The sequence below is a fragment of the Lynx canadensis genome, chromosome E2 (assembly GCF_007474595.2).
Source record: "Lynx canadensis isolate LIC74 chromosome E2, mLynCan4.pri.v2, whole genome shotgun sequence".
Classification (NCBI taxonomy): Eukaryota; Metazoa; Chordata; class Mammalia; order Carnivora; family Felidae; genus Lynx; species Lynx canadensis.
In genome coordinates, this window is record NC_044317.1 from 29,433,346 (window position 1) to 29,446,606 (window position 13,261).

General features: G+C 45.9%; 1 long non-coding RNA gene across 2 annotated transcripts; it reads left to right on the forward strand.

Moving 5' to 3' along the window:
- Positions 1–2,357: 2,357 nt before the first annotated feature.
- On the forward strand, positions 2,358–12,713 carry LOC115502885. 2 transcript variants are annotated; one of them, XR_003965219.1, is made up of 3 exons: positions 2,358–2,409; positions 7,469–7,535; positions 12,435–12,713. It is a non-coding gene; the product is annotated as an uncharacterized LOC115502885 (long non-coding RNA). The 2 variants fall into 2 exon arrangements; XR_003965220.1 differs by lacking the exon at positions 2,358–2,409 and adding an exon at positions 2,511–2,558.
- The last annotated feature ends 548 nt before the right edge of the window (positions 12,714–13,261 follow it).

Here is a 13,261-nt window from a genome sequence, read left to right on the forward strand (position 1 = left end):
GCGCCGCGGCCGCCAACGAGCCGGGCGGCGCCCTGCGAGGGCGAGCGGGCGGGCACCTGGCCTCCGGCTGCCCCCGGCTGCCGCTTCTCGGGCCCCGGCTCCCGGGCTCCGGCCCGCGGCGCCTCCTCGCTGGCTTCCCGCGCGCCTCCGGCTGCGACTGCCGAGCCCGCTCCTCTGCGCGCCTCGCTCGCCCCGGCTGGGTTTCCCCCCCGCCCTCCCTTGCTGCTTTCTCTTTTTCCCCCTCGCTCTTTGCACTGGGGGGCTCTGCTTTTGGCTTCGCAAAGGTCCTGCCAAGATGCTAAGTTGGAAATTGAGGATTCTGACGCCTTGTGCGCGCCTGAAGCTCCTCCTTCCCGGGGTGTAGTCGGTGGGAGGACTGGCAGGAACCTCTGGGCGGCCGCAGCCAACCCGGCCGCCAGGCGCGCCTCGCCCTCTCCCTCTTCCTCCCCGGCTCCCTCTCCCGCTCGCTGGCGCTCCCCTCGCCCCTCCCTCGCGCCCGCCTCTCCACCGCGGCCCTCCTCTCCCCCCTCCTCTTTTTCTCCCCCCTCCTCTCCCGGGTCCCTCTCCCTCTCTCTCTCTCTCTCTCTTTCTCAGACTCTCGAGCGCCGGCCCCAGGATGACAATCACATCCCAGGCGCGCCGATCTCTTCCAACTTTCCTTCCCTGCTAAGTCGGGGTGGAGTGGCAGTTCCGACACAAGGCGGGCCCCGGTGGGCCAGTCCGGCCGCCCCGAAGCACAAAAGGCGACCAGGCGGCGGAAGGCGAGCCGGCGAACGCTTTGCTCTGTGCTTGCCACAGTAAGCCGCGAAGTTAGCGGATTTCTTGTTCGCCAAGAAGCTGGGTTCCGAGGCGGATCGCCGCCTACTCTCCCCTGGCTTCTCCCCCCAGCCAGGGAACCAGAGAGCGAGTTTGGAGACCTGAAATGGAGGTCCCCGGGAGAGACGGAGGGATGCCCGCGTCCAGGGCGCAGGGAGTGCGAGATGATTGTCCCTTTCCGCCAGCAGCAGCAGGTGGGCGAGAGACAGGCCTTGGACATCTGCACGTCTCCGGCCCGGCCTCCCTGCCACCAACTAACTCCCTGCCAAACGGCGAGGGAAGGGGGAGGCGGGACGACGGGGGTAGCCTTTCTCTAGAGCAGAGGTAGTGGGCAAGAGCTGCCAGACGGAGAAGCAGCTATACCGGAGTCGGTCTCCGGACCCCACTACACCCCTTCCCGCCCCCGGCCGTGAATGGCCGCCTCTTTCTCCCGGCTTTCCATCCGCAGCTCCCCCTGCCAGGCCGGTGGTGGTGGTGGACTGTGCGGGTCCCCTTACTCTTAGCACGCACTTTAGCACCCGCCCACGCTCCATTGTAAACGCTCCGCATTGCCCAACCCAATCCCTGTTTGTTCAGCGAGGCGCTGGCAAGGCAAACACACACAACTGAGTCACAGGCAGAATTCTTGCCCACGACGGGCCACACAGAATACAAAACAGACCCCCTGCCTGTCTCTCCACCCCGCGCCGCCACAAGCCACAGACGCACTCGAACTCTGGGACAGACAGGGGCGCTGGTGAACCAAAACAGGGGCAGGCACAGTGTTGGGCACCCCACTGGAACTCAGTGTATCAGGGACTTCGTGGCCTTTTATAAAATTGGGCCACACGCAATCCGAAGCACAACTACACAGCTTCCCGCGATGACTTTCACAAGTAGGATACACTTTATTTCCGGAGCTTCAGTCCCCGCACACTAACCCACTCTGTACCCTCGGACACACTTGGCGGCTGGACTTCACGCACGCGCGCTAACTCCTCCTCTCCGTCAGCTCTCCCCCTGGCTCCGCCCCTCAAGTGGACATTCGGCGAATCTCTCGGTTAGCCCCGCCCAATCCCTCCATGCCTCCATCCCTAATTGGACGCTGGCCTCTATTGGCTCCTCCCCTCGGCGACGCGGTCCCGCTTCCCTTCGAGTCACAGCGCCGAGGGGGTGGGGCTGGGCGGGGCGTCGGCTCCCTATTGTCATGGAGACGAGAAGCCGACGGCGGCGGAGGCGGGCGCAGCCGGGCTCGGTTGCCTGCCAGCCAGCTGAGACTGAGGCCGAGCGGCCGGGCCCGCTCGATCGGGAGGGAGCGCGCAGCTGGCCAGTGGTGGCTCTGCGGGCAGGCAAGGGAGCTGTCCTCTCGGGCTCCAACTAGGCCGGGTGGTCGCGGGGAGCGTCCCCGCCCCGCTCCCTTCGCTCCCGCCTCTCGCGGCTCTGGTGCTCCTTAGCGCCCGCCCCCGGCTCCGCCCGCCGCCGCCGCCGCCGCCGCCGCCGCAGCCCCTCGCGCTAACTAACGGTCGGTAGCGGCCCGCGCGCGCCGCCCGCCGGGGGCTCGCGCCAGCCACGAGGGAGCGTCCGCGGCCCGCGCGCCCGCGCGGCGGAGGCGAGGTGAGTCCCGGGTCCTCCATCCCGCCGAGTGCCCGCCCCCGGTCGCGGCCGGGACTCCTGCCCCTCGAGCGGCGTCCCAGTCCCTTCGTGGACCGGATGGACGCGGCGGCGCCCCGCGCGCCGCCGGGCCCCCGGCGGGCATGGGCCGGGTGAGTGTCGGGCTGGCCTCTCCTGAGGTCCCGGTCCGCGGGCGGGGTCGCGTGGGCCTATCCCCTTCACCCACGCGCGGCCCCTTCACCCTTCTCGGCTCTCGTCCAGGATGCCGTTTTCTGAAATGGAGCCATGGAGGTTTGTGCCACCGAGAATCGGAGTCTGTCACACAGACAACCTCATTACATCATTCTGCCACTCTGGGCTGCTAGGCTATCCGCCCCCCCCCACCCCCACCCCCACCCCCCTTTCCTTTTACTGTCTTGTTTTTGGTGTCAAGGACTGGAGAGAATCCTGAAAGATTTTGAAGCATTTGGAATTTATGGTTCTGTTGCTGTGGTTGTCACCTCCGCTCTGCGTCAAATTTAAGACTCATTTCTTTAAGGATGTCTCTATTTTCTGCTTTATTTGCACATTGATGGCTCTGCTGCTCGGCTGACCACAGCCGCCTGGCCCGGCGTCTCAGACTTGTGTTAATACGTGAAATGGAAGAACTGATCATTAGCAGGCAGATGGGATTCAGATAGCATCTGGCGGGTGTTCTTGGAGTTCATGTGAAAGTTTTCACGTTTTTGCTGACAAACACGAGGTTTTTACCCTTTGATCTTGGTCGTGGTGATGGTTAAGGTCCCCTCTCCCTTCCCTTTCTTCTCCCGTTTGGGAACCTGCTTACTCGTTAGCTGTGGTTTCACTAGTCTCTGGTCACTGAAGCTTTCTCCCCCAGCAGAGGTGGGAGCTATCTCCCTCTTATTTCAGATGACCAAGATGACTCTTTTTCTTACGGGGCGGGGCGTGGGGGGATTGCTCTTGCGTTTGTACCTTTCCTGAACATTTAACTCACACTAGGGGTAGATATGCCCTGATTGTTTTTTGACGTAGGGCTTAAAAGAAATTCTGCTGTTAAGACTCCCTAAAGGTTTATTGGTTTGTCGTGTCCGCACGGATCCAGTTATGCCTCACTCTTAACATTTAAAGCTTTTTAAAATAAGATCCACAATTGTATTGCTAAGACACGGCCACAGACCTTGTTTTTCGAGTTTTGGCTATACAGTTGTCGTTGTGCAAATCAAGTGCAAAAGAGGTTATTCCTGTTTATTTGGCGTAATAGCTGTTTACAGTTAAAACTTTAAAGACTCCTAAAAGTAGGTCTGCTGTATTTTAAAGATCTCATCATTCTTGTGGGGGAGAGACACAACACCGGCACCAGGAAAGGCAACAGATTGCTTCTGTCATATCGCTTTGCTGTTTTGGAGTGTACTTAAAGGATTATGATTGATAAGGCTGTCTTGCCAGTGAATGTTGACACAGGTGTGCATCGTTATCTTCATTAAGATCCTGAGAACACGTTGTCTATAAAATGGTGACATAAGAAGGGCGGCATGTTTTGGTACAGTTTTGCTTTGGGAGAATTTAATTGCACTTGAAACCCGTCTTTGAGCTTCCAGATTTTGTGAGCACTTTGGCAACAGAAGTTTCAGAGAGAAAGGGTAGGTTCGTGTTAAGTGCTCTGGCATGTGGCAATGCTACTTGTGGCTTTTTGGCCAGTGCCTTTGTCAGCTTTCTTTGTGCTTCATCTTTGTGGAGTGATGGTTACTAATTTAGAAAGAAAAGCACAAATGGGACAGCCTCGTATGAAGCACACATTTATTAGTGTGCAGAATCAATCTATAGATGGAGGCGCGCTTAATGTGCAGAATCAAGGATCTAATTGAATTGTAAATATATGAGAAATTCATGCCACTTTATATTTGGGGAAAACCGTCTCCTAGAATGTTTTAATGGTGTAAGAGAGTTTCTCTCTTCATATTATCAAGTACTTACCTTAGTTGTTTATGGAATGCCTTTTTTTTTTTTAATTTCCAGAAATAGAAAAAAAAACAAACAAACAACTGTTTTGTTTCTTCCAAATGTTGTCCGCAAATTCGAATTATGAGCCAGTGGAAATAGTGCATTTAGCCTCTTATTAGCTTAAGGATCTGAACCATAACCTGGGTGACCACTAAAATAATATTACTCTCCTTTACTTCCAATTTCTGAATGCAAAAACACTAGCAAGACGGATGCTGCTGATTATATTACCCTTGGCTTACCCAGCACCTAATACCCTTTAACATAAGTATTGCATTAAGATCCCCGCCCCCCCCCCCTTTGTAGCTCATGATTTCCTGGAAGCTGGCTGTCCATCAGTGTGTATGTAAGATGTGTGAGTGTTTTTCTTTAATATTCAAACTCAATGTGGAAAGAGGCAATGACAGTGGAGGAGGCCAGAGGCATATGATCGGAGAAGCCAGGTGGAGTCACAGCTCCTTCATGACTCCAAGGATAATTAGCTGGCTAGAATTACATGGTAAACTAAAATCAGAGAAAGGCTTATTTAGATGTGTTTGCTAAAACTAAAAAACAAGAGCATTAATTTTGACATAATTGCTTTCCTCATCCCCCAACTCTCCCCCTGAAGATTTTTGTTCTGGCAGCTCAGATCAGCATCCCTGTGCTGTTATCCGTGCATTCTTTTCAAATTTTATATGCTGTATTAAAAGAAATCAAGTGCAATCGTGAACTAATTGCCTATTGTCTGTTGTAATGAACAACACCAAATACGTGTTCACATATTTTTGCATTATAGAAACCTTAGGAAAAATGTAAGTTGATAGCATGCAAATAAATGGAATCATGTAGTCGTAAGTGAATTAAACGTGGCCTTTAAAAATAGAAATACGAATCAACTCTGAGATAGCACGGCCTTTTTTGTGGTGTTAATAGCTCGCTATCTGTGTGTATTTCCCTACAATTTCTACATTCTATTGGCTCCTTTATTTCTAACACCTTTTTGGTATATCATTAGCTGTTTTGTAGAGAATAATTCTGCTTCAAAGATGCAACCGATGTACCTCCAAGAAGACGTACGATCCCGGAATTGTTTTTTTCTTGTTCAGTAATGACTGTGGTTTGCTGTCACAACACAATTCTGAAGTGTGATACTTCTAACTTATTTCCACATAAATGTGCAGAATTTTTATAGCTAGAGTATACCTAAGCACCAGTTTAGCTTGGCAAATTAACTTAGATGCTTCAAAATTGAAAACCAGTATATTCTAATGTAGTTTGAGTTTAAATCTTTATTAGTAAGGATGCACTTAACATTTGTTCAGGAGAAGGAAATGTAATTTTCTCCTGCAGTTGTCATTTACGTAATTCATTTTTTCCAGCCTTTTCTCGGGCTAATGATATTCCACACCTTGATACAGCCTTTATTTGTTTATTTGGCATAATATGGAGTGATACCTTGGAGGAAATTAGATTAGGTATTCATACCTAATATCCCCAAAGTATTTAACTAGCCTGCTGTGTTTCTTTAAACAGAATCATTTCCATTTTTGTGTGCAGGTTTTAAGTATGATGCTTCCCTAATACATTCGGATGTTTTCAGCCAAGTTGACTTCTGAACTATGGGTTTCCTCCAAATGTTGGCTGAATTTTTTCCTTACATATCCCCAAGCTCATCTGCAAGTGAATGTCTGCAACACGGTGTGTGCGTGAAGTAAACCCAAAATAGCCTCCGTGTTGGTTTTACCAGAGTATTTATATTGGTAATAGGAACTAAGTCAGAATACAAAGAATGTCACTTGAGGCCTTTGATTATTAAAATTTTACTAAATGCATTAAACATTCAGTAAAATAGAAAAATGTTTGGTTCGTGGAAATACACGGAGTAATTTATTTTTAATGATGTCATTGGATGGGGAAATTTATAAACTCGGTGCTTTTCTTGAAAGTCAAGACTGGGCTTCTATTTGATAGAAATGGAATCGTTATTTAAAGGAAATGATCTGTTTATGCCAAATTAGAGTTTTTTGATTATTTTCATTACCCAGCTCTTTTAAGAGTAAATTTAATGGGAGTATCAGCTCCAGGCATGAATACTAAACCCCTTTAATGCGAGGTGTGTGTAAAACTTGTCATTTCTCATCAAAATAGGGGCTGCTGAATACAAGCAGATGAGAGAAGTAGGGGAAAAAATTGTTTTGCAGAATATTTGTGTCGTCTATTGGGGAGAGCAAGGGACTGGATTCAGTGATAAAGAACATTTTGTTAATTAAGTAAGAAAAATGGTTGTATGACCAAAGAAAAAAAAGACTAAACAGAAGGCAACCCTAGTTAGTACAACAAATGCTTCTCTGAAAACTTTCAGAGAGGGTAAAGTGACTTTTAACAGAAGATAAAGCACTATACAATTATTTTTAAATAACACAGTGCATTCCCCTATCTCTGATTGGGTCTTATAGAGACGAGGTGTCAGGTATGACCAAAAGGGGACGCGTCACAACAAATTCGAAAATACACAACCCATATGTAAGGAAAATGTTAAGCAGTGGGCAGCCTGATTCCTCCTCTCTGTTTGCCTTTAAAGCCTAAACTTTTGTGTTGTTGTTTTTATCCACGTGTAAAGTTGTTGAATTTAAAAGCCAGAGATTGGGCGAGTTCCCCCCCCCCCCACCCCCAAGCCTAAAATAGGAAAAATCTAAACATATATGCACATTGGTTTTGTTTTCTGTTGTCAGCCAAGATTTATTATGAAGATTCGTATTTCATGTATATTAGTGCTGTCCAGATGTCCTGAAACTCGTACCCCTTTTATATCACATACGTGTGGGGGGGGGGGGGTCCCCGGTTTAAAAAAAAAAAAACTACGAAGAAAACACGTCCTTTCAACAGTAATGAGTTCTAGTTGATTCATTGAGAAGGTTGTACTAAGTGACCTCCAGTGGAAATAGCGAGGGTATGCTTTCTGAGAGATGTGTCATTCAGGAACAAAATCAATTGAAGTATTGGTAATTAAACTGTAATTCCATGAAGGAAGGAAGTGGCGGGAAAGACGCAGCTAACTATTGCTGTTTTTCTTTTTAAGAATCCGCAGTTCATAATGGAGCTAACTGTACTGGCTGTCGGAAGGAGGAGATTCTGAAGATAGGGAGGTAATATTATCTCTTTTAAGAGAATACTTTCCTCTGTAATCCTGAGCCTTTATTACATATAAGAACTTTATCTACCAGACAGCAAAGTCTTTAAATGCGGGGTATGGAACGATCTGATTTGCCCGTGCTGAGTTGTGAGCTGCCGCCCCCAGGGCTGCGGGCTGTGCCGGGAGAGCTGAGAAATCTCAGCCAGGCATACTCAGCACCCTTAAAATAGCTTCTTTCTGAGAATTAGAGCCGTGATGGTGGCCTCCCCAGCGCAAGCAGACATCATTCTGGTTTGTGGCTGGTGTGCGTGTGTTCAGCGTGTTGCTTCGCCGTCTTCCGTGTTGCCTTCTCTGCAGGGCGATATACTGCCAGGCTCGACCAAACTCGGAGCGGGAGACTTGGCGGTTGACAAGTGGCTCCAGAGCTCTGCCAGGGAGCGAGCTGGGCCCAGCCTGGGCCGCTCCAGTGCAGGGGTGCGCGCGCGCGCACACACGCGCACACACGCACACACACGCACACGCACACGGGTCCTGTTCCTCGTTCACCCCTTTCCGTCCCTTTGCATTTTCCTCGTAATCCCGGGCTACGGGTCACATTTTCCTTTTCCTCTCACTAGGTTGGCTTGCTGCTTCCTCTGCAGCTGTTGCAGAAATTCACACGGAATGGAGGCCTGGGTTGTGTTCTGGATGGTATCTTTGATAATTGACCCGTGTGTTATTTTTTGTCATTCTCAAACATCCAATGTTAGGGTTAAAGGACGAATCTAAGATCCTCGAAGAACAAAATTCGTGCTCGGTTTGTATCAATAAGAAAAGCTTCTGTCTTCTCGAGCCGGGTTGCCATGTGGAATATGCAGGTGAAATTAAAAACGGGGTAAAACCCTTTTATGAAAGACCAGTGACTGTGTCTGAGAATGTTTATATAGGCTTAAGTTGTGGAATGGTATTTCTATCTGTTTTCTTTCCTTCTTAAGACAAACGATACACTTTTCTAGTCACCAAAAATATCTACTTCCTGAATTATACCTATGGAAGGATATTAATGGGACAATAAGGGGTTTCATGGTGTCCGTCCGATTATATAATTAGGAAATCGGTAAGCAGTGTGGTAGCTGAAATCAAGTTCTCCCATGAAAGGGGCTAGTGTGCATTTAAAAAAAAAAAAAAAACCTGCAGAAAGAAGGCTCTTTAATCTTTAAATCGTACGATGTGTTTGGTTAACACAACAAGAAAGGGAAGTATACCAATCTCAGATTCTTGTATTGATGCCTAGGTAGAGGTTGTAAGCCAAGGAAGCCGTTAAAATGCCGCCTGGAAAAAAAATGGTGATATCAAAGTGATTACTTGGAAAGCAGTTTACATTTACAAAACGATTCACTATTATGACCTTGACCAACTTTTACACTTCAGACACTCGGGTTATTACTTCCGTTTTTAAAATATCAGTCTATAGCTGGTGTGCAGAACGCAAGGGTATTTTCGAATTGACTAGGTCGTGCTGGTCGTCTTAAAATCAGCTACAGTATTACAAAGTTGAAATGTAATATGTATTAATAGAAGGAAAATATAAAATTTAATATCCGGGCAACGGAGACCTCTAAACCTACTTTAAAAGTATAATCTTGACATCTATGACACTATTTTTTGTCTTTGTTATATGGGTAGAATTATGGATGTTCTACAATCCAGATGTCTTATTTATTAATGCTAAATTTTATTCTCCATAACGGACATTTGAAATAAAAGGTGTAGGTGGGAGAGTCAGATTTTGAGGCATAGGCTAATTTTTTACTAAGCATTAGTACGGAGAAAAGCCGCCTTGATTAATGTAGGCCTGTGAAAGAGGGCAGGTGAAAGTGTTTTCAGCTGAAATTTACTAATGCAGCAACCATTTAAATTAAATGTTTGTTAACATAACAGCGATGGCGTTTTCTCCTCCTCCTCCTTGTGGTTTTGTCCAACTAGATGTTACAGTGGCAGTTGCACTGACTGTTAAGTGTTTAAATGATGACACCATTATGTGAAGTGATTTTGAAATGAGAGATTTCAGCCAAGAATTACATCTGCTCCCATCTCCTTCAAATCATACTCTCTGGCAGTACAGATTATGATTGATTTGTTTGTGACAGATTGCAGGAAACAGTCATTGATTTTTCAATATTTTACCTTAAAATTATTTACAGTTGTAACCATGGGGAGGTATTTCCATGGGCTGTCAGCCCTTGAAAGACTGGGATAATATTCCCTGCTCTCTGACAAGACAAATTACCTGTAATGAGTGCAGTAGCTGAAGGGTATACTTTTATTTTAAAATATGTCAATAACCCCAGTGACTAAACGAATATTGATTTAGCATAATGAAGCCTGAGTAATGTGAAAATGAGCTTTTTCCAGGAGCCTGGTAAAGACTTTCTTTTTAGCTGGTTGTAAGAAGCTTTCCATTCTTTTCAACGAGCTCGTGGAGATAAGGAGTTTTCTATGCAAACCTTCAGGAGTGATAGTGTTTGTTTGTGATAACAACCAGGGGCCAAATATTTTGCCCTTCCTCTTATCGATCCGTTTTTCACATCTTATTTGGAGTCTTACCTTTAGTCATGGAATTTGATTTGCTTGATCTTCTCTTTTACCCGACTTCGTATTTTCACAGTTGCAACATATTTTGCATTAGCACCTCCGGTACCGAATATTAAAATATAACTATGTGTACAGTCATTCGTGGATGACATAATAATTATCTTAAGACATTTCAAATGGGTTATTGTAGTATTTAATGTGCCACATTTTATGGTAGAATAATTCCCAGTCCCTGGACATCAGCTTGCTTTCAGTGGGAATGAAGATTAATTTACTCAGGCATCAGTGCATATTTTCGTTTTTGTCCGACCCCCCCCCCCCCTTTTTTTAAATGGAATTCTCAACTTTTTATGGATGAAGATCCCATTACATGAGGTCTTTCAAACCAGCAATAATAGTAGAGAAGTATATAGCTGTATCTTATAGTCCATCAAGGAGCCTGAAGACTGGGTGCCTGAATAAGTATCTTCATATCTAACTTGGTAAGGAGAAAATAGGGTAAACATTGCTGGTAATACATAGCGGAAAAGTCAGTACTTGAACAAGACGTCAAACTGATACTCATGGGAATCCAATGTATTTTCGGAGAATTAATAGTAATAGAATCTTATTAAAAGCAGTAGGCAAAGTCCCTTTAAAAAGTAGAAATGAGTTCTGATTGAAAGAAAATTCAGATGGCTCTTGGGGAGTGCTAGGATGCCATTGGAAATGTTACAATAAAAGGAAAAATATAAACATCTCTTTCGATGGAAAAAAGGATGGACTCTGGAACAAAAAATTATCGTCGCCCCCCCCCCCCCCCCCCGCCCCAAGAATTTACCTAAGGGTGTGGAAAAGAGATGATCTTTGTCATCTGTCTCAGTTTGCTCTACAGCAGACGCGATGCTTTAGAAAATACTCACCCCATGGTTTCGGATGCTGTAAGATTGGATTTCTCCATCCCCGCCCCCCAATTCTTTCCCTCTTTCTATAAACAGACCTTGGAAAACAGAAATGTGAGGGCTACACCATCATCATATATGAAACTGGTAGCCCAAATTCTTCAGTCACTAATTTGCTCTGTACTTTTTTTGAAGTTGATGTAGCATCTGTTCAACTTACCCGTAGACAAGGCGATGTCTATAAGGTATGCCTTCCAGAAAAAGAAATGAATGTAGATTTTATTTTTCCCTCAGTAATTTTTTTTAAGGAAAGCGTTATTTTTTTCAGACAAATCGAGGCTAAGGAAAACATCTATATTGTTGTTTAGTTTATTTTGGAATTAAATAATAAAGGTATTGTATTCAGCACCTCTTGACCCCATCGTGTAGTTTAAACGTTGTGTTCATCTTACAGTGTGTGGGTATAGCTACTTACGTGAATGAAGTTCTGATAAATATGTAGATAGAGTGGAGCTTTTTCTGGGGAAATTACTCTCTTCTGGATACTAGGCCCTTCTCCATGTTTATTTCCCTTGAAAAAAAATACCCTGCCGTTGTTCTTCTTTAGGGAAAAATTATTTCCGTAGAGTGTTTTTAAATCATGCAAGTCATTGCCTGGGGTTGGCTAAAACCTTTATTTTTTGAAAGATTTAAAAAAAAAATCTTTCTCGTATTTGTATCTATTAAGATAAACAGTTTACTTTGCTACGGTGCATACCAATCTATTTAGTTAATTTTTTTTTTTCCAGAATTCAGTTTGCCATGTTTGGTCTGACCTTCTATGATAGCTTAATGTAGGAACAAATTAGCATATAATTCTATTTTCCATGTGACCTCAACCAGTTGCAGAACCATACCACCACTTTTGGAGGGCAATTCGATAGCATACGTGGAGTGTAGCATTAAGTGTTTGCAAATGTCCAGCGCATCCTGGCTAACGTGATATCGAAAATGTCGAAGTTGGCAGTTAGAGGAAATACTCACCCTTATTACTAAGGTATTAAAACGCCTCCTAAAGGTAGCATATTTAAAAAAAAATTTTTTTAATGTTTTTATTTATTTTTGAGACAGAGAGAGACAGAACACGAGCAGGGGAGGGTCAGAGAGAGAGAGGGAGACACAGAATCCGAAGCAGGCTCCAGGCTCCGAGCCGTCAGCCCAGAGCCCGACGCGGGGCTCGAACTCACGGACGGTGAGATCATGCCCTGAGCCGATGTCGGACGCTTAACCGACTGAGCCACCCAGGCGCCCCAAAGGTAGCGTTTTTTAACTAGTATACATAATTGATTAGCGATTTGTCTTCTCCCAAGCACAAAGCAGCATGGCAAAGTTCAGTGCGGTGGGTGAAGTTTGGGATACTAGACATTGACAGGGACAATGATCATGCCAACTAAATGGATTTTTTTTTTTTCTTTTAGATTCAGCTGTCGGTCTTTGAAATTTCCTGTGGTCTGTTCAACCTGGATGCAGAGGACATGGAGCGATCAAGTACGCAAGAGGTCCAAGCGTGTTTTGGATGTTCCCCTTGATAGACTGCAGTATTTTTCCGGTTAAGACCCTCAGCTGTCCTGCAGAAGAAGGTTATTCTCTTCTTGGTCCATCCAGTTTACTTGAAATGCTTAGTATTGTAGAGTATCACCAAACAGTTTCTGTTTTCATCCAAGCATAGAAAGAATAAAATCAATTCTATACGTTGACTTCTTTTCCAAAATGTCTTTCTTGGATTGAATGGATGTTTCTACTTAAAAAAGAAGGTTCCAAGAAAAATCCCTGTCTCCATCATAGCGGCTCTCCCAGCAGTCCAACATCAGTTTCAAACGTAACTCTGTTACGCTGAGGGGAGGGAAAAAAAAAAGGCTTGCAGGGTATCCATACATATATTTCACTGCTCTATATTAGTCCCCCTGGAATGGAACATTCTCCCCCAAAATAAATTAGCTCAACTCGGATACCAGAAGATGCCGCCTTAACTGGCAGATCATTTGTTACATGGTTTGAATATTTGATTTACGTAAAGAAAGGTGCCATCCGGTGCTTTCACAGAGTTATTTGCGTGGACCGAATAATGACGGGTGGCCTTGCCATTGGGAAATTCCTTGTTGTGGCCTGGGGCAGCGGTAGGAAAGTGGGAGGATTCCTCTGGCCTCTGCGGTGTGTGAGGGTGTAGTCTGATCAGAGAGTGTCCTCCGCGGGGGGACTGGGGAGCTTCACGGATGCCGGTGACCCCCGTGGAAATGTGGGCAGT